At 35.8% G+C, this 19,417-nt stretch overlaps 1 pseudogene; it reads right to left on the reverse strand.

The window, feature by feature from the left end:
* Nucleotides 1-18,272: 18,272 nt before the first annotated feature.
* LOC122039351 lies at nt 18,273-18,419 on the reverse strand (annotated as a pseudogene).
* Nucleotides 18,420-19,417: the final 998 nt, after the last annotated feature.

The raw sequence follows: 19,417 nt of genomic DNA on the forward strand, positions 1-19,417 counted from the left end.
AACATTCTCCTCACCATGTTCATGAGTTTCTCTTTTGCATTTGAGTTTGAGTCAGATTCAAATTCTATCTTTTGCTTGGTCTTGTTCTTTGTCTACTTTGTAGAACCTACAAGGGAAGCTACACCTTTCTCAGTCCTTTGGGTGTTAGTTTGTTCATGCAGTTCTAATTCACAAAATAATTCATCTAATTTAAGTTTATTTAAATTTCTCAAAACTTTATAGGCATCTACTATAGATGTTCATAGTGCATTTTGAGGAAACGAATTTAGAGCATACCTTATAACATCCCAGTTTTGAAGCTCGTGACAGATGAGGTGCAACCCATTGAGGATGTCATTGATCCTTGCATGAAGTTGTGTTACTTCTCCATCCTGCATTTTAATATTGAATAATGAATTTAATAAAAGATCTCTTTTTGTTACCTTCATGTCGCTGGTGCTCTCGTGCAGTTCGATTAGCTTGTTCCAGAGCTTTTGTATTTTAAAATGGGGCAACCCGGTTGAGTTCCTCCTTGGTCAATCCGCACTAGAGGGTGTTTAGAGCTTTGGAGTCGATCTGGGCTTTATTCTTCATGTCTAGGTTCCAATTCTTCGGATCAATAGGTACTTTGGTTGCTTCGTCAACCAGTGCCTGATACCCACTTCAGATCAAGAACCACTGGTCTCTAATCAAATTGTACAAATGTATTTTCCACTGAACCCCTTAACTAAATGATAATGTTGTAGTAACGAGCCCAGGATCGCTCTCGAGGAACCAACAGTATGATGTAATTTAGAATTGTATTTTTATTCCTATTTTTGGGGTTTTCGATATAAAAATGGAGTTGGGGGGATTTAAACTTTGAATCTAAATCTAACAAAAGTAAAGCACAGCGAATAAGAAATTAATCTAAAGCAAGAGTGAAACCTAACTATGTGCCAATGAACAAATCATTACGCATTGTCACTCTACGTTGTGATAAATCCATTAACACACATCAAACTAAGATATAAAATAGCAAGACACAATTAAATCTGATCTAAAGCAAGATGTAAACCCTAGCTTAGAATTTAAACACTAAACAAGTAACCAAGCATCAACTAAAACTTAAACTAAGCTTCAACAAGGAAAGAAATGCTAACTTCTTGCATAAAAATATAACAAAACATAAAAGTAATTTGTGCTAAGCTATAAAAACAATAACAAAATAAATTAAAATGTAAACCAATCCATTCTCACAATCATCTACCAAGCTACACACTCAAGCCGTCACACAAGAGGCCGAAATCGTGACCACCCAATTCCGGACCTCAATGGATCGTCTCAGCTGCGTATCAGCTCAAGGAAGGTTCAAAAACACCGACGGACCACCCCCGACGAGCTGAAACAACCCTAAACCCAAGAAAATGCCGAAAATCTGGATCTGATGGAAGGCTGTGGAACGCGGATGAACGTCGAGTGAAGCTCAGGAACACCGGAAGACCACCTCCGAATGTTGCTGATGGGAATCGGAGCTTGGATTTGGAGGACCACCGCCAAATCGAGCTGGAAAAGGAAGATGTCGCGAGCCAAATTCCACCGGAGAGAACACTCTCCGATGGCTCCAGATGATCGGGATGTCGCTGTCGAGAAGCTCACCACCAAGATAGAAGCTTGGGAGATTGATTGGAGAAGAGAAAGGGGCCGAAATCCGGAAGAAGACGCCCGCCGGGATGAAGCTGCGCTGTGGAGGATCGACGAAGAAGCTCACTGTAGCTTCTCAGATTTAAATCAGATCTGGATTTGAAATGGGCGGCTGAGATGATTCCGGGCTAAATCAACAGTGAAAAGTCATCCAAATTTCGATCTGAAGGTACTGATGTTGATCTAGGGTCTGGATCTACCCTCCCGTAGGTCGGATGGATCAGATCATCACTGGATGGCCCAGATCTGCACAGTCTTCAATGAACGGCCCAGATTAATTAAACTGGATCAATGGCTGGATGAACTCAGATCTGGATCAAAACTTCTGGATTTTCATCAATGGCTCAGATCTGCTTCCCATTAAGTTGGATCGGCCAGATCTTCAATGGATGGTCCAGATCTGTCCTATTCTTGATGAACGGCCCATAATGCTCCAAAGTTTGATCTTCTTGTTTGAACTCCGATTCGAGCCCAATTTCGGTCCAAATAGATCCAAATCCAAGATCCTTTGATGCCTGCAAAATAAGAATCAAATATTAGCATCAAATAATACCAAAAATAAGATAATTTGCAATTAAGTCCAAAAATACACACAATGCACAAAATGTAATGTAACCATGATTTAAACTAGGAAACCAACATCAAAACCATGCATAAATGAATCATAATAATGCAGTAAAATCATGGTTATTAAATCACCCACACTTAGTCTTGAACGTCCCGTGAAAGTAAAGAAAACTAAAAATCATCTCCATAGAAAATTCCCTAGCAATACCTAAAAGATAGTAAAAAGAATTTAACTAAGATCATCTTAAAGATCACAAACAATCATGAATACAATCCAAACAATAATCAGTAGGTATGGTAGCTTCAATCCAATTGAAAAAATTAAGCAAGTTGCATCTCATAAGGAATTTACCTAATCTATCTCTCACACTCAAACATATGTATAAGTGGAGCTCACTCAATGCAACTCACAACATTTCACTACCATAAGCTTGCTTATTTTCTAATTCTCCACCACTATAAAACATAGCATACATGAATCAAAAGGAATTTATCATGAAGAATTAAAATAGAAGAAAAAAAAAACAATTGAAATGGATGAAATAGGCAAAAGAAAAGGCATTAATGAAGAAAATGAGAAGATGAGAGTATTGGAGGAATATACTTGATGAGTTGACCATTTTGATGTGAAAAGAGTTGTATACCATTTGTTTTCAACAATTCAACATATCAAGCTAACCTGCACTTGCAATAAGTAGAGCAGAACCTTCTGTCCTATTAGCAGCAGGATTCTAGCTCAACATTCAGCAACTCAGAATATAACCAGATATCAGAGCTGAAAACAGAATTGAGGCTGATTCTGAAATCAGATTCATCATCTAATACAGTATTGTTCAGAATATATTCTTGCTAGAATTAACATAAACATATGGCACAAAGTTGTTTTGAAACAAAATTGCTTTCAACAGCAGAAACTAAGAGAAGTAATTCCAACTTGTGTAATGGAGAATTCAGTTTAACAAAGACTTCCATATGATTTCATCAGTTTCTGAAATCAGACTTCATTTCCTTTGCATTTCCAATTTCAGCATACTCTGATTACATGCTAGCTTCCCGGAAGTAAACATAACAACTAGTATTGAATTGATAGCAGAATCAATTGAAGGTCTCCACTGGACAGCTCTTAACTCTTGCAATTCTTGAGGCTGAAGTCACTAAAAATTCATTCTTCAAACTAAACATAAGTAAGTAGTTGCATCTAGTTAGCTAACTTTCTTAAACTCCTCACTTCTGAATTATCCAGGTTCACCATAGTAGCATATTTACACTGCAATTCAAACAGACAGTAGTAAATCTTTGTGCCACTAAACTCAGCTAATAGATTCAATTTTAGCTAAACGTGCAAGAGTGAATGCTTGATATCCTTTCAGCCATGTTTTCCTCATTTTTTTTCATTTTGCTTTCCTTTCTCTGTTTTTGCTCTGTTTATGTAAATGTAAATGAAATTCACAGCTGGATTCAACTACTGAACATGAATCAATCACTCATGCACAAGGAGGACAAACAACAACTTGGATTACCAGTGCACATGACACTTTGAATCAACATCATCACCTTCAATGAGTCTTCATCAACTAAATGGAAAAGGTTCTCATTTACCACTTGAATGGTTGTTGCTTGAATCTTAAGCTTCATTAATCAAGACTTCAACACTGCAATGAGTCTTAGCAGTAGCACATTAATGGTTAAAGGAGCAAACAAACAGATTTAAGCATTTCCCACATCACTTGGTATCAACTTGCTTTGTTCAATTTGTACATATATAAACACCATTTGATAGTGAGTAAGCATGAACTTTACTTAGTCTTTTCATTGATAACAAAACTGCATAAGGATCTTGGCACACAGCTGATACATCACAACCGCATCCCTGCATCTAGTCTCAACCATTTCAGCACTCATAACAGCTGCCGATATTGTCTTTAGCACTTGGTTCATGACAGAAATTCCACCAGAAATCAACTACTTTGCTCTAGAATTTTAGCAACCACATTTTCTTCAAATTACATCAACACTTGAGTTTCTTTATGATCTGAAGATTATTGTGAAAGCTTGACATGCAACTAATCAATGATTACAAAATCCCTTGACTAACTTTTGGACTGCCTTCATCTTTGCAATTAGTTTCACTATTGACTTCAAATTCGAATTAGAATTCTGTTTTCTGATTCCAGTCTCAAACTTAGACTTCAAGAAAACTCTAGCTAAACAATTTCAGCATTTTAACAACAAGATATAGCTTCCCGGATTCAGGTTAGAAGATTTCATATTTCTTCTCTCTTCCTTCCTTTATTTTCTCTTTTCTGATTTCAGAACTGTAAAGTTCAAGTGAACTTAAGAAAATGATTTAAGTTTCAGATTTGAAACAATTACTAATTCTTCACAATTGCAACAATTCATTAACTCCCAATAGATATTAAGAGTAGTTCAACTATCTTGCAATCTTTATCCATTCTAGTTCAAATCTCAACCACAATCACTGTCACATAAGCAATGAACCAAATAATTGATGAGTTGATTTCAATTCTGTGAATTGTTTCACTGCACTGTTAGTAATAAGAGGCTAGTGTAAAAATAGTTTCGAGCAGCTATTTGCAATTCAGAATTTGAGTTTCACATTGGCTTTAAGGCTATTCTTGATTTCCGGCACAGAATGCTATGGAGTTATGCAAAATCTTCATTTCTCCACATCCTCCAACAGCTATAGCAAAACTCATATCCAGCAACTCCAAATATAAACCAAGATTTAAGCATTTTCAAAACCTTCTTGCCACAAAGTCTTGAATGGAACAACATAGTATCAAGTCTCTAAATCCCAAGCAATTGTAACTTGCTCTTGACATGATAAAACTCAAGGAATTAATTCATTTAGCATACAATCATTCATAGCAATATTTTCATCATTTTACTTTCTAGAACAGTAGCACTCCAACCTGAAAAACCTTAAGCATTTAACTACATTTCATCTTCCCAAAACTTCATCTTTGGCTCGAATTTGAATCCTGTCCATTAACAAATGAATCCAAGAATTCAAAAGCTCTAAACATCTCCCCCACACTTAATCCATTGTCCATCTAGTCAATACAACTCATCAAGAATTCAACCAATACTCCCAATGAAATAATGATGAGCAAGGATATTCAAAAATTCAAATTCTAGATGAGAATGTTTCAAGAAAATTGTGGAGAAAGACATTGGAACTTATGAGAGGGAACAAAATTGACAAAATCCTCAATTTTCATGCATACATATGCTATTATGACTTTGAAAAGAAATTAAGCAAGTTCTAGAGTTTCAATTGCTATGAGTGCATACCACACAAAAGAATATAATTGTGTATAGGCTTAAAGTGGTCCTCTCTAGGTATTTTTATGCAATCAAGCTTAATTAATCAAAATGGAATCCACCACCAAATTAACCAAGATAATGCAAGAAAAGCATCCAATCATGTTAAATGACCTAAAATTGATGGCCAAATTTAAGAGACTTTTACCATTTTAAAAGTATCACTAAACAATTCATGGAGACTTTTATTCAAATTGAAATTGCTATGTATGCTAAACAAAATGCAAAGTGTGAAAGTAAACTGCAAAATGTAAAGTATAAAACTAAAGAAACGTATAACAAATTTATTAACAAAGCATGACTAAAAATTCAAAAGCAAGCTAAATCGGAACCAACTCCCCTTTAATTCCCGGTGGCTGAAGAAGATCTAGAAGAAGAAGCCACCCCGGAAGTGGAGTAATCATGGTTCCACTTAAATTCTTTTTATTCATCCTTTTTCCCTTGAAAACTTTTTCTGGAGGTCGTAGACAGTTCAGTTTTAATACCCACTCCGGAAGCTTATGTTCTCCTACAACATCAATAAAACAAAACACCTCCCACACACATGTGGGGCAAAAAGAAAATAGGAGAATATCTGTGTGGTTTAAAGATATTTCAAGAAATGAATCACAACTAATAAAATCAACAAATGGTACCTCTATAAAATTCTCTGAAAAATTACACAAAATACTCACCTTGTCATCTTGAGAAGTACCTGGAGTGGTGATTGTTACCTCTTTTTCATCAAGAAAATGCTCAGACTCTAGTTCTGGTAAATGTACATCTTTACGTAGTGATTCCTGGGTGCTTGGCTCCATAGCACAAGTCCCTACACTTACATCTTCAATTCTTGGTGATTCTTGAGGTAATGCTTCCAGTAAGCATTCCCCTACACATAAATTATCTTCTGCAACAAGACCTGCATCATTCACATCATCTAAAGCAACACTATTAGTAGAATCAGAAATCTAAACAACTACATCATCACAAATAAAACTAGAAAATTGTTGTGAAGAAATAGAAGTAGTGTCAGGCCTGACAAGATCTCCACAATCCACCTCTTCACTGGCTCTTTGTGCTTGTAACTGATTAATAGATGATGCTATCTGATCTAACTGACTCTGTATATTCTGTATCCTTGCAAATTGCTGCTCTTGATGCTCTCTCATTTGTTGCATAACTTCATTGCATTTCCACATTGATTCTTCAATTTGTTCTTGTGCATCCTCATACCTATTCCGTTGCTCCATAGGTAGGTAGGACTGAGATTCAAGCTGATAAAACTGAGTCTGAGGCTGATAATTATAATTCTCTATCCCATCTCCAAAATACGGATAATATGGATCCATGGTCAAAAAAAAAATTTCCTGTTCTTACACTGAAAACACTAGCAAATAAAATTAGAAGACTCAGGAACAAATAAAATCAAACACATGGATATATAAACATGAAAGCAATCAAAACAATCCTAAAATTACCAAACATTGCATATTTTAAAGTGGTCCCCGACAACGGCGCCAAAATTTGATAAGCGAATCTGTCACATCCGCTAATCAAATTGTACAAATGTATTTTCCACTGAACCCCTTAACTAAATGATAATGTTGTAGTAACGAGCCCAGGATCGCTCTCGAGGAACCAACAGTATGATGTAATTTATGATTGTATTTTTATTCCTATTTTTGGGGTTTTCGATATAAAAATGGAGTTGGGGGGATTTAAACTTTGAATCTAAATCTAACAAAAGTAAAGCACAGCGAATAAGAAATTAATCTAAAGCAAGAGTGAAACCTAATTATGTGTCAATGAACAAATCATTACGCATTGTCACTCTACGTTGTGATAAATCCATTAACACACATCAAACTAAGATATAAAATAGCAAGATACAATTAAATCTGATCTAAAGCAAGATGTAAACCCTAGCTTAGAATTTAAACACTAAACAAGTAACCAAGCATCAAACTTAAACTAAGCTTCAATAAGGAAAGAAATGCTAACTACTTGCATAAAAATATAACAAAAGATAAAAGTAATCTGTGCTAAGCTATAAAAACAATAACAAAATGAATTAAAATGTAAACCAATCCATTCTCACAATCATCTACCAAGCTACACACTCAAGCCGTCACACAAGAGGTCGAAATCGTGACCACCCAATTCCGGACCTCAATGGATCGTCTCAGCTGTAAGACCGATAGGTTCGATAGAGGGGGGGGTGAATATCGATTCGAAAATATAGAGTATTAGCGCAGCGGAAAAGTAAAGTAGACACAGTTGTTTTTTACTTCGTTCGGAGCCTGTGACGACTCCTACTCGAAGGCCCGTGGTCCTTGACCACTTTCGTTGGGCAATCACTAGCAATTCGATAATAATTACAAAATGAATACAGGAAATGCTTAATGAAACAAAGTAATACCGACAAGAAAATTAACCAAAAACGAAGAAGCACTTTGTCGGAGCTTTGTTAGCGTCGCAGGAACGTAGAGCAGCGGGACCAGCAGTCGAAAGTTCTCAGTAGATGATTGATTCTGAAGCTTCTGCCTGAGGCTTCTTTTATATGCTGTCCCGGGCGCCCTCCGGGCGCCTGGAATGTGACGTAGCTGCACAAACCATGATGCTCCACGTGGCGACGACTCGGCTGGATGAAATTTGCCTTCCGGGCGCCCGGATCCCTTCCGGGCGCCCGGACCTCCGGGCGCCCGGATCCCCTCCGGGCGCCCGGACCCCTCTTCTCCGGAAAGTCCTTCTCCTGCAAGAAAAGGTTAGTCCGAGGCAAATGTACCCTGCAGCAAAAGAATGTTAGCACAGTTTTATAGATGAGAAAAAGTATGACTTAGATTCCGTCTTTCCGAGACCGGAATCTAGTCACGATCTCGACTTAGATATCCGAAATGGATCTAAGCCGGATCGACGCCTAATGTCCCCTTCCCGGGAACGCGTCCTCACAGTCACTCCCCTCCAGTGACTTACCTCACTTACCTGCCAGACGTCCGGTCAGCCCGTCGACCCGTCTGGACTTCTCGCCAGCTATCCGGTCAGCCCGTCGACCTAGCTGGACTTCTCGCCAAGCGTCCGGTCAGCCCGTCGACCCGCTTGGACTTCTCGCCAGCTATCCGGTCAGCCCGTCGACCTAGCTGGACTTCTCGCCAAGCGTCCGGTCAGCCCGTCGACCCGCTTGGACTTCTCGCCAGCTATCCGGTCAGCCCGTCGACCTAGCTGGACTTTTCCTGCACACTTGATAAAAGTCTCAGACAACAACAAACCTAACTTAACCTGATTTGTCATTCATCAAAACCTGAGTTAGACCGTTAGTGCTAACCGCACCAACAATCTCCCCCTTTTTGATGGAATGACAACCTGGTTAAGTTAGTGAAAAAAATATGCAAGAATCAAGCATGATTTTTAAGGTTTAAGTTAGTTTTTTAAGTTTGCATTAAGTTGCTCTAACTTAACCAACCTAACCCTCCCCCTTTGGCATACATCAAAAACCGAGGGTAAACAAACATAGTGAGAATTACTGAAAACAATAAGACTTTGAAAAATAACTGAGTTTTTAAATCCAAGAAAAGATCAGATTAACTTTGAAATGCTACTTAAACATAAGTTTTCAAAACCGAAATTCCAAAACTAAGTTTGAAAGGTCTATTTTTCAAAACTAATTGAAATTTATTTTTCAACACTAGGTGTTTAAGATTCAATTTTCAAAATCAAGGAAACTAATATTGAGAAAGCTCAATTTATCTTTCAAATTAAGTAAGATTAAGTTTAAATCTTTACTTTTAGTTTTCAAGGGTGTATTGGTAAACGTAAAAAATATGTTTTTCAAAATCAAATTTTTCAAAGTTTAAAAATATTAGATTCAAAATCATGGTTTAAAATACTTGAAAGGTTAAACAAATTTTGTGAGTTTAAAATTTTCACAATTTTAAACAGATTATTAAACTTTGATTTTCAAAATTAAGTTTAAAACTCAATTTGGAAAACTAAATAGTTATATTTCTCCCCCTGAATTTGATACCTATCTTCAACCAGCTGTCTAACCAATTAGGTACTAACTAACTATCAGAAGACAGTAGTTTTCACTAGGTTAGTCAGATTAAGTTAATTGTAATCAGTCAGTGTTTGACTTGACTGATGAACTTTTAATCTGATTAATATTTGATTTGTATTTAACGTCCAGACTTATACTGATGCACTGAAATAAGCATCTTAAGTCCAGACAGATGGCCTATGCATCTCACCCCTTTCTATGTTTGTCAAACACAAGCAAGGTAATCCTAGGGTGTTGGTGAGATGATCAAGAACTCAACCTATGGGTACATGCTTTCTAAGGATGTAAACCTAGTCTAAGGCCAAAACTGTTTTTGAAAGTCTAAAAATAGAAATTTTGAAAGCACACAAGTTTAGCCTATAAGTTGATAAAATCATTTTTTGAAAGGATTTTTGAAATTTCCTAGTCTATTGAGCACATCCCTAATTGTCGTCGTAAGTTGCTAAATTCACTTTCAGGGAGTGGTTTTGTAAAAATGTCAGCTAAATTTGATTTAGACTCAATGTACTTGAGTTCAATATCACCTTTAGTAACATGATCCCTGATGAAGTGATGCCTAACTTCAATATGTTTGGTTCTTGAATGATGCACAGGATTCTTGGTTAAGTTAATCGAACTTATATTATCAATTAATACTTTTACATTTGTGATATTTAAGTTGAAATCTTTTAGAGTATGCATCATCCATAATATTTGTGCAACACACTCGCCTATAGCTATGTATTCTGACTCAGTTGTAGATAGTGCAACACAGTGTTGCTTTCTACTAAACCAGCTGACAAGGGATGGACCAAGTAGTTGGCATCCACCACTTGTGCTTTTGCGGTCTAATTTGCATCCGGCATAATCTGAATCAGAATATCCTATTAATTCAAAGTTGTTGGTCCTAGGATACCAAATACCTACATTCGTGGTTCCTTTGAGGTATCTAAAGATTCTTTTGACTTGAGTCAAATGAGATTCTTTAGCACAGGTTTGGTATCGAGCACACATACTAACTGCAAATAAAATGTCAGGTCGGCTTGCAGTTAAGTAAAGTAGACTACCTATCGCGCTCCGATAATGTTTTAAGTCTACTGATTTTCCATTAGGATCCTCATCTAGGATTGTGTTTACGACCATAGGTGTTTTTATTTCTTTAGTATTTTCCATTCCAAATTTTCTAAGTAAGTCCTTAGTATATTTTTGTTGATAAATATAATTTCCTTCATTTGTTTGTTTGACTTGTAACCCTAGAAAATAAGTTAATTTTCCTACCAGACTCATTTCGAATTCGTGTTCCATTAGGTTTGTAAATTCGTCTAAAAATTCTGAATTGGTTGAACCAAAGATGATATCATCTACATAAATTTGAGCTATAAAAATATCTTCTTTTATTGATTTCACAAATAGTGTTGGGTCAATTTGACCTTGATTGAACCCTTTAGAGGTTAAGTAAGAGGTTAGTCTTTCATACCATGCCCTAGGTGCCTGTTTAAGTCCGTATAATGCCTTTTTTAATTTATAGACATAATCAGGGTGTTCTAGGCTTTCATAACCTGGCGGCTGACCTACATATACTTCTTCTTTTATCAATCCATTAAGAAAGGCAGACTTGACATCCATTTGGTATAGTTTGAATCCTTTATGGGCTGCATAGCTTAGTAACATTCTAATGGACTCTAGTCTAGCTACCGGGGCATAAGTTTCATCGTAGTCAAGACCTTCAACTTGACTGAACCCTTTGGCAACTAACCTGGCCTTATTCCTAGTAATTTCTCCAGTTTCACTTAATTTGTTTCGAAATACCCATTTGGTTTCTATTATTTTCTTATCGGTAGGTGGAGGTACTAGGTCTCAAACTTCATTGCGCTCAAATTGAGCTAATTCTTCTTGCATAGCTATGATCCAGTCTGGGTCAAGTAGAGATTCAGCTACAGTTTTGGGTTCAATATTTGAGATTAACGAGATTTGACTTAGGTTTCTGAAAGATGACCTAGTTTGAACCCTCAGGTCTGGGTCACCAATTATTTGATTGGTAGGATGGTTTGGTAGGATGATTTTTGAAATTAAGTTTAAAATTAAAATTTTTGAAATTAATTTTTAAGTTTAAAATTTTGAAAATAATTTTTAAGTTTTAAAATTTTGAAAATAATTTTTAAGTTTTAAAATTTTGAAAATAATTTTTAAGTTTAAGAATTTTGAAAATAATTTTTAAGTTTAAGAATTTTGAAAATAATTTTTAAGTTTTAAAATTTTTGAAATTAATTTTTAAGTTTAAAATTTTGAAAATAATTTTTAAGTTTTAAAATTTTGAAAATAATTTTTAAGTTTAAGAATTTTGAAAATAATTTTTAAGTTTTAAAATTAAAATTTTTGAAATTAATTTTTAAGTTTAAAATTTTGAAAATAATTTTTAAGTTTAAGAATTTTGAAAATAATTTTTAAGTTTTAAAATTAAAATTTTTGAAATTAATTTTTAAGTTTAAGAATTTTGAAAATAATTTTTAAGTTTTAAAATTAAAATTTTTGAAATTAATTTTTAAGTTTAAAATTTTGAAAATAATTTTTAAGTTTAAAATTTTGAAAATAATTTTTAAGTTTAAGAATTTTGAAAATAATTTTTAAGTTTTAAAATTAAAATTTTTGAAATTAATTTTAAGTTTAAGAATTTTGAAAATAATTTTAAGTTTTAAAATTAAAATTTTGAAATTAATTTTAAGTTTAAAATTTTGAAAATAATTTTAAGTTTAAAAAAATAATTTTAAGTTTAAGAATTTTGAAAATAATTTTAATTTTAAAAAATTAAAATTTTGAAATTAATTTTAAGTTTAAAATTTTGAAAATAATTTTATAATTTTAAGAAAATTTTGAAAATAATTTTAAGTTTTAAAATTTTGAAAATAATTTTAAGTTTAAAATTTTGAAAATAATTTTAAGTTTAAAATTTTAAAATTAAAATTTTGAAATTAATTTTAAGTTTAAAATTTTGAAAATAATAATTTTTTTTTTTAAAATTTTAAATTAATTTTTAAGTTTAAAATTTTGAAAATAATTTTAAGTTTAAAATTTTGAAAATTTTAAGTTTAAGAATTTTGAAAATAATTTTTAAGTTTTAAAATTAAAATTTTGAAATTAATTTTTAAGTTTAAGAATTTTGAAAATAATTTTTAAGTTTTAAAATTAAAATTTTGAAATTAATTTTTAAGTTTAAAATTTTGAAAATAATTTTAAGTTTTAAAATTAAAATTTTGAAATTAATTTTAAGTTTAAGAATTTTGAAAATAATTTTTAAGTTTAAAATTAAAATTTTGAAATTAATTTTTAAAAAAAGTTTAAAATTAAAATTTAAGCCTAATTCATCTCACCCGATCTATATTATCAATCAGGGAATCTTATGATTTTGTGAGATGAAATTGGTTTGATTACAGACTTTTGGTTTAACTTGTGTTAGATTCAGATTTAGTTTTGGTTTCCACAAATAGGCATTCTTCGGATAAACTTCTAAGCTTGGTGAGTCACAAGGACATCATTAGAAGTAACCAACCTTTCGAGGTTTTCCGAATAGTCCTATCCACGGAACTTAGTACTAAATCTTGGTCTAACTGGTTAGGATTCGTTTAAGGGTAGCTTCGGTCAGTTCCACTTGGCCAAATGCACCAGATCGAAGCCATATCTTTCTAGACATGCGATGCCCAAGCTTCCCTAACGTACTATCATCCAAAAATTTCACCAGTACCATGAGTCAAGTTAACTTCGGTCTCTTTTTAACTAATCCTAATTACCCTGTCGGGTTAGTTTGTTTTGGGTTACCCTGTCGGGTATGTTAGTTTTGGAGGTGCCAGCTATTCTGGAGCCTCCCCCTGAATTATTGGCCATTAATTTAGATTTTGGGTTTGTGTCGATTCTTTTTATAGTTATAATCAACTTGGTGATAGTCTAAATTTTGTAGAGTTTTGAATTTTGATTTTAAGTTGAATTTATTTTTTAGTTTTTGATCTGATTTATTCAAGTTTATATAATGTATTTTATCTTTAGGTATATAGAATTGATTAAGTCCTACTTGCGTGGTTAAGCACGCTTTCGGGACCCAAGCTTGTTTAGTTGCTTTGTGTTGGGTTAATAATGATTTAAAGGTTTTGTTTGATTTTGACTTATATCCAAGCCCGGTTTTATTATAGCATGCCTTTTGGTTATTTAGAATTAAATCTAAATTTTTAGATCTTGTTGTGAATTTTTCCAACAATTCTTTTAACTTATTAATTTCACTTTTTAATGATAAATTCTCCTCCTCAAGTGTTCGGTCTTGAGTTGAATTCGAATTTTTTAATTGTTCCTCGAGGTTTTGATTTTCCTCAAGAAGCGATTTATTTTCATTTTCCAATTTAACTAATTTTTTATTTAAACACGAGATAATTCTAAAGAATTTATGATTTAAGTTTAGGTATACCTCTTCGGAACCTTCGGAAACGAGTGCGGACTCGTGGCTCGATTCGGGTTCGGACCCATCTTCCGATTCCTCTTCGCGAGCCATCAGCGCGAGGTGACTTTGGTGCTTTTGCCTTTCTCCCTCCGATTCGTCTGAGGAGGAATCGTCCCATGTTGCTTTGAGGGCTTTCTTCTTTGTTGACTTTGGTTTGTCAAGTTTCAATCTTGGGCATTCGTTCTTGTAGTGCCCCTTTTTGTTACATCCGAAACATGTGACATTTCTTGAGTCGGCTGGCGAACTGATCTTCTGAAGATCCTGTTTGCTGAAGTTTCTCTTTTTCCTGGTGAACATTTTCCTTACCAGGTTCACCAGGTGTTCTTCGTCTTCAGAGTCTTGATCGGAGTCTTCTTCAGATTCGGGTTTGTTTTTCTTTTCTTTAGAGGAACCTGCAATTAAAGCTACACCTTTCTCGACCCCGGCGTTAGTTTGCTCATGAAGTTCTAATTCACAAAAGAGTTCATCCAATTTTAATTTAGATAAATTTTTTGAAATTTTGTAGGCATCTACAATTGATGCCCACAAATTATTTCGTGGAAAAGCATTTAACGCGTACCTTATTAAGTCTCGGTTCTCCATTTGGTGTCCTATCGCGTGGAGACCGTTGAGGATATCTTTGATCCTCGCGTGGAGCTGACTTGCCGTTTCTCCTTCCTGCATTTTTATATTAAAAATTTTATTTAACAGCAAATCTCTTTTTGTTACCTTCGTGTCGCTTGTTCCTTCGTGCAGCTCGATCAGTTTATCCCAGAGCTCCTTAGCGTTTTCATGCGGTCCGACCCAGTTCAGTTCTTCTCGTGTTAGTCCGCAGTGTAGAGTGTTGATGGCTTTATTTTCAATTGATGCCTTTTTCTTTAAATCATTTGTCCATTCTTCAGGGTCTATTATTTTCCCGGAGTTGTCTACTGGAATTTTATAAGCCTTTGTGACGCTCATCCATTGGTCGTAGTCTGTCTTCATGTAGACCTCCATTCTTCTCTTCCAGTACGAAAAATCATCCCCATTGAATAGGGGAGGACGAACTGTGCTGAAGCCTTCTTGTTGAGACATCTTATCCTGCACACACTAAATTAACTAGAAAAAATTCCAAGACTTCGTCTTGGATTAGTAGTGCGGGAAAAAATAGAAACTCTAAGTGTAACGAAAAAAAATCTTCCAAAACGATAATAATATCAGTTTGGAGTTAGAAAATATTTCACCCCCTGTCTGATTGGTGGTTGCACCAAATCAGAGCGGTACCTGCTCTGATACCACTTGTAAGACCGATAGGTTCGATAGAGGGGGGGGTGAATATCGATTCGAAAATATAGAGTATTAGCACAGCGGAAAAGTAAAGTAGACACAGTTGTTTTTTACTTCGTTCGGAGCCTGTGACGACTCCTATCGAAGGCCCATGGTCCTTGACCACTTTCGTTGGGCAATCACTAGCAATTCGATAATAATTACAAAATGAATACAGGAAATGCTTAATGAAACAAAGTAATACCGACAAGAAAATTAACCAAAAACGAAGAAGCACTTTGTCGGAGCTTTGTTAGCGTCGCAGGAACGTAGAGCAGCGGGACCAGCAGTCGAAAGTTCTCAGTAGATGATTGATTCTGAAGCTTCTGCCTGAGGCTTCTTTTATATGCTGTCCCGGGCGCCTGGATCCCTTCTGGGCGCCTGGAATGTGACGTAGCTGCACAAACCATGATGCTCCACGTGGCGACGACTCGGCTGGATGAAATTTGCCTTCCGGGCGCCCGGATCCCTTCCGGGCGCCCGGATCCCCTCCGGGCGCCCGGACCCCTCTTCTCCGGAAAGTCCTTCTCCTGCAAGAAAAGGTTAGTCCGAGGCAAATGTACCCTGCAGCAAAGAGTGTTAGCACAGTTTTATAGATGAGCAAAGTATGACTTAGATTCCGTCTTTCCGAGACCGGAATCTAGTCACGATCTCGACTTAGATATCCGAAATGGATCTAAGCCGGATCGACGCCTAATGTTCCCTTCCCGGGAATGCGTCCTCACAGTCACTGCCTTCCAGTGACTTACCTTCACTTACCTGCCGACGTCCGGTCAGCCCGTCGACCCGTCTGGACTTCTCGCCGGTCAGCCCGTCGACCCGCTTGGACTTCTCGCCAGCTATCCGGTCAGCCCGTCGACCTAGCTGGACTTCTCGCCAGCTATCCGGTCAGCCCGTCGACCTAGCTGGACTTCTCGCCAAGCGTCCGGTCAGCCCGTCGACCCGCTTGGACTTCTCGCCAGCTATCCGGTCAGCCCGTCGACCTAGCTGGACTTTTCCTGCACACTTGATAAAAGTCTCAGACAACAACAAACCTAACTTAACCTGATTTGTCATTCATCAAAACCTGAGTTAGACCGTTAGTGCTAACCGCACCAACATCAGCTGCATATCAGCTCAAGGAAGGTTCAAAAACGCCGACGGACCACCCCCGACGAGCTAAAACAACCCTAAACCCAAGAAAATGCCGAAAATCTAGAAATCTGCCTCTGGATCTGATGGAAGGCTGTGGAACGCGGATGAACGGCGAGTGAAGCTCAGGAACACCGGAAGACCACCTCCGAATGTTGCTGATGGGAATCAGAGCTTGGATTTGGAGGACCACCGCCAAATCGAGCTGGAAAAGGAAGATGTCGCGAGCCAAATTCCACTGGAGAGAACACTCTCCGATGGCTCCAGATGATCGGGATGTCGCCGCCGAGAAGCTCACCACCAAGATAGAAGCTCGGGAGATTGATTGGAGAAGAGCAACGGGCCGAAATCCGGAAGAAGACGCGCGCCGGGACGAAGCTGCGCTGTGGAGGATCGACGAAGAAGCTCACTGTAGCTTCTCAGATTTAAATCAGATCTGGATCTGAAATGGACGGCTGAGATGATTCCGGGCTAAATCAATAGTGAAAAGTCATCCAAATCCGATCTGAAGGTACTGATGTTGATCTAGGGTCTGGATCTACCCTCCTGTAGGTCGGATCGATCAGATCATCACTGGATGGCCCGGATCTGCACAGTCTTCAATGAACGGCCCAGATTAATTAAACTGGATCAATGGCTGGATGAACTCAGATCTGGATCAAAACTTCTGGATCTTCATCAATGGCTCAGATCTGCTTCCCATTAAGTTGGATCGGCCATATCTTCAACGGATGGTCCAGATCTGTCCTATTCTTGATGAACGGCCCATAATGCTCCAAAGTTTGATCTTCTTGTTTGAACTCCGATTCGAGCCCAATTTCGGTCCAAATAGATCCAAATCCAAGATCCTTTGATGCCTGCAAAATAAGAATCAAATATTAGTATCAAATAATACCAAAAATAAGATAATTTGCAATTAGGTCCAAAAATACACACAATGCACAAAATATAATATAACCATGATTTAAACTAGGATACCAACATCAAAACCATGCATAAATGAATCATAATAATACAGTAAAATCATGGTTATCAATGCCCGTCTTGAGTTACACCTCCATTCTCCTCTTCCAATACAGGAAGTCATCCCCGGTGAAGAGTGAGGTGTGCGCGATGTTGAAGCCTTTGCTTTGGGCTATTTGAACCTTACACAAAAAAATAAGTAACAAAGAAATCCCAAGACTATGTCTTGGATTAGTAGTGTGGGAAATGATAAACATAAGAAAATTTGATTGGTGTTGCACCAATTCGAGCAATTCAAAGAAATTGCAACAAGAAAATTTTATGAAGAGGTGATTATATCAATTCAGATATACTCGAAAAAAACTTAAAGTTGAAACGAAAGAAAACAAAAATAATCCGCTTGCTCAATTGGTGGTTGTATCAATTTAAAGCGAATCGGGCTCTGATACCCCTTGTAGGATTGGTGGCACGTGAAAGGGGGGTGAATCACATGACTTTTGAAAAACTTTCTTTTTGAGGTTTTGAAAATGAGTACACAATGAAAAATTAAAAACAAAAACAGAACACAACCATAAGAACTCGAGAAGTTACTTGGTTCGGAGTCTCAAAATTTTTATAAAATAAATTACACTATCATTAAATCATATTGTTAAGTAATTAAACAATAAGATTTAATGATAGTGTAATTACTTAACAGTAAATATTCATTTTATAAAATTATGTGCATTCATATATTATATTACACACGCAACACGATAACCAATTTTTATAATTACTAATTATCGTGCACACATGTTATATGTGTAATATAATACATGAATACACGTAAATTGGCGACGCTTGAGAACCCTAATAGCAAGCTACTGTAACAAACTTTCCCTTATAAAAAATTAATTTAATTTTTATATCAGATATTAAACTCATAAGAACAAATACTATACTTGATCTTAGTAAAAAAAACCCATAAACTGGACTTGGTAAGGGTGAGTCAGGACTCTCTATCATAAAAAAATTAATTTAATATAACACTTGATCTTAGCTAAAAAATCAAGAAAAGTATACTTTCTAATGTTGCAAACCCAATGTATTTATAGAGACTTCTTTGCTTGCAGTGTTGTCAATCCTAAAATGTAGGACTAAAGAGAACCATGATAGTGCATATTCCCTAATTGATTAATGAGAAAAATTCTCAATAATATGCCGTAACGAAGTTTCAAACTCTATATCACTAATTAATTAATGAGAAAAATTTTTAATATTACATTGCAGCTGAATGTTGAACTCTAAATCTCTGATTGATTAATGACAAAAATTCCCAATAGTATACCACAACTGTATCTTGAACTCTAGATTCTTGATTGATGCGTCTGTTAAAATTACTAATAAATCTTGAAATTATTTCCAGTGTGAAAATAAAAAAAAAGGACGTTAACATAATTTTATTTAAAATTTTACCAAATTAATTGAGAGTTAATTAGTAAATGGTCCATATTTTTAATAAAATAGTAAGATTACGAGTGTTTTTTGGTTCGACAATTTATGAAATTGACAATTAAATTAGAAATATTAAAAATTTGTGTCTAACTTAAATCTTTAGTTATTAACCTGAGAGGGCAATTATGGTCTAAAATAGCCTAACATATATTACATCTTTAAATCAAATTGTTACGTCCCTTATGACGGTGCGATAGTTGAGACATAGGGTATTATTGTTGGTGCAATATTCCCTGGGTCAAGGTTGACCAGGTTGATTAAGCTTGAGTTGACTCAAGTTTGAGTATCGATGTTTAGATTTCGATGTTTGACAATATATGGAGATTGCACGAGCAATCGTCTGATTGGGGAGATCATTGGTGCAACTCTCCTCTGGTCAAGGTTTGACCAGTTAGATGTGAAGAAGAATCAAGTAGGTCAAAGGTTTGATCAGATACTTGATTGGGAAAGTCCTAATTGGAGGTTAGGCATATGGA

This window comes from Zingiber officinale, chromosome 1A (assembly GCF_018446385.1).
Source record: "Zingiber officinale cultivar Zhangliang chromosome 1A, Zo_v1.1, whole genome shotgun sequence".
NCBI lineage: Eukaryota > Viridiplantae > Streptophyta > Magnoliopsida > Zingiberales > Zingiberaceae > Zingiber > Zingiber officinale.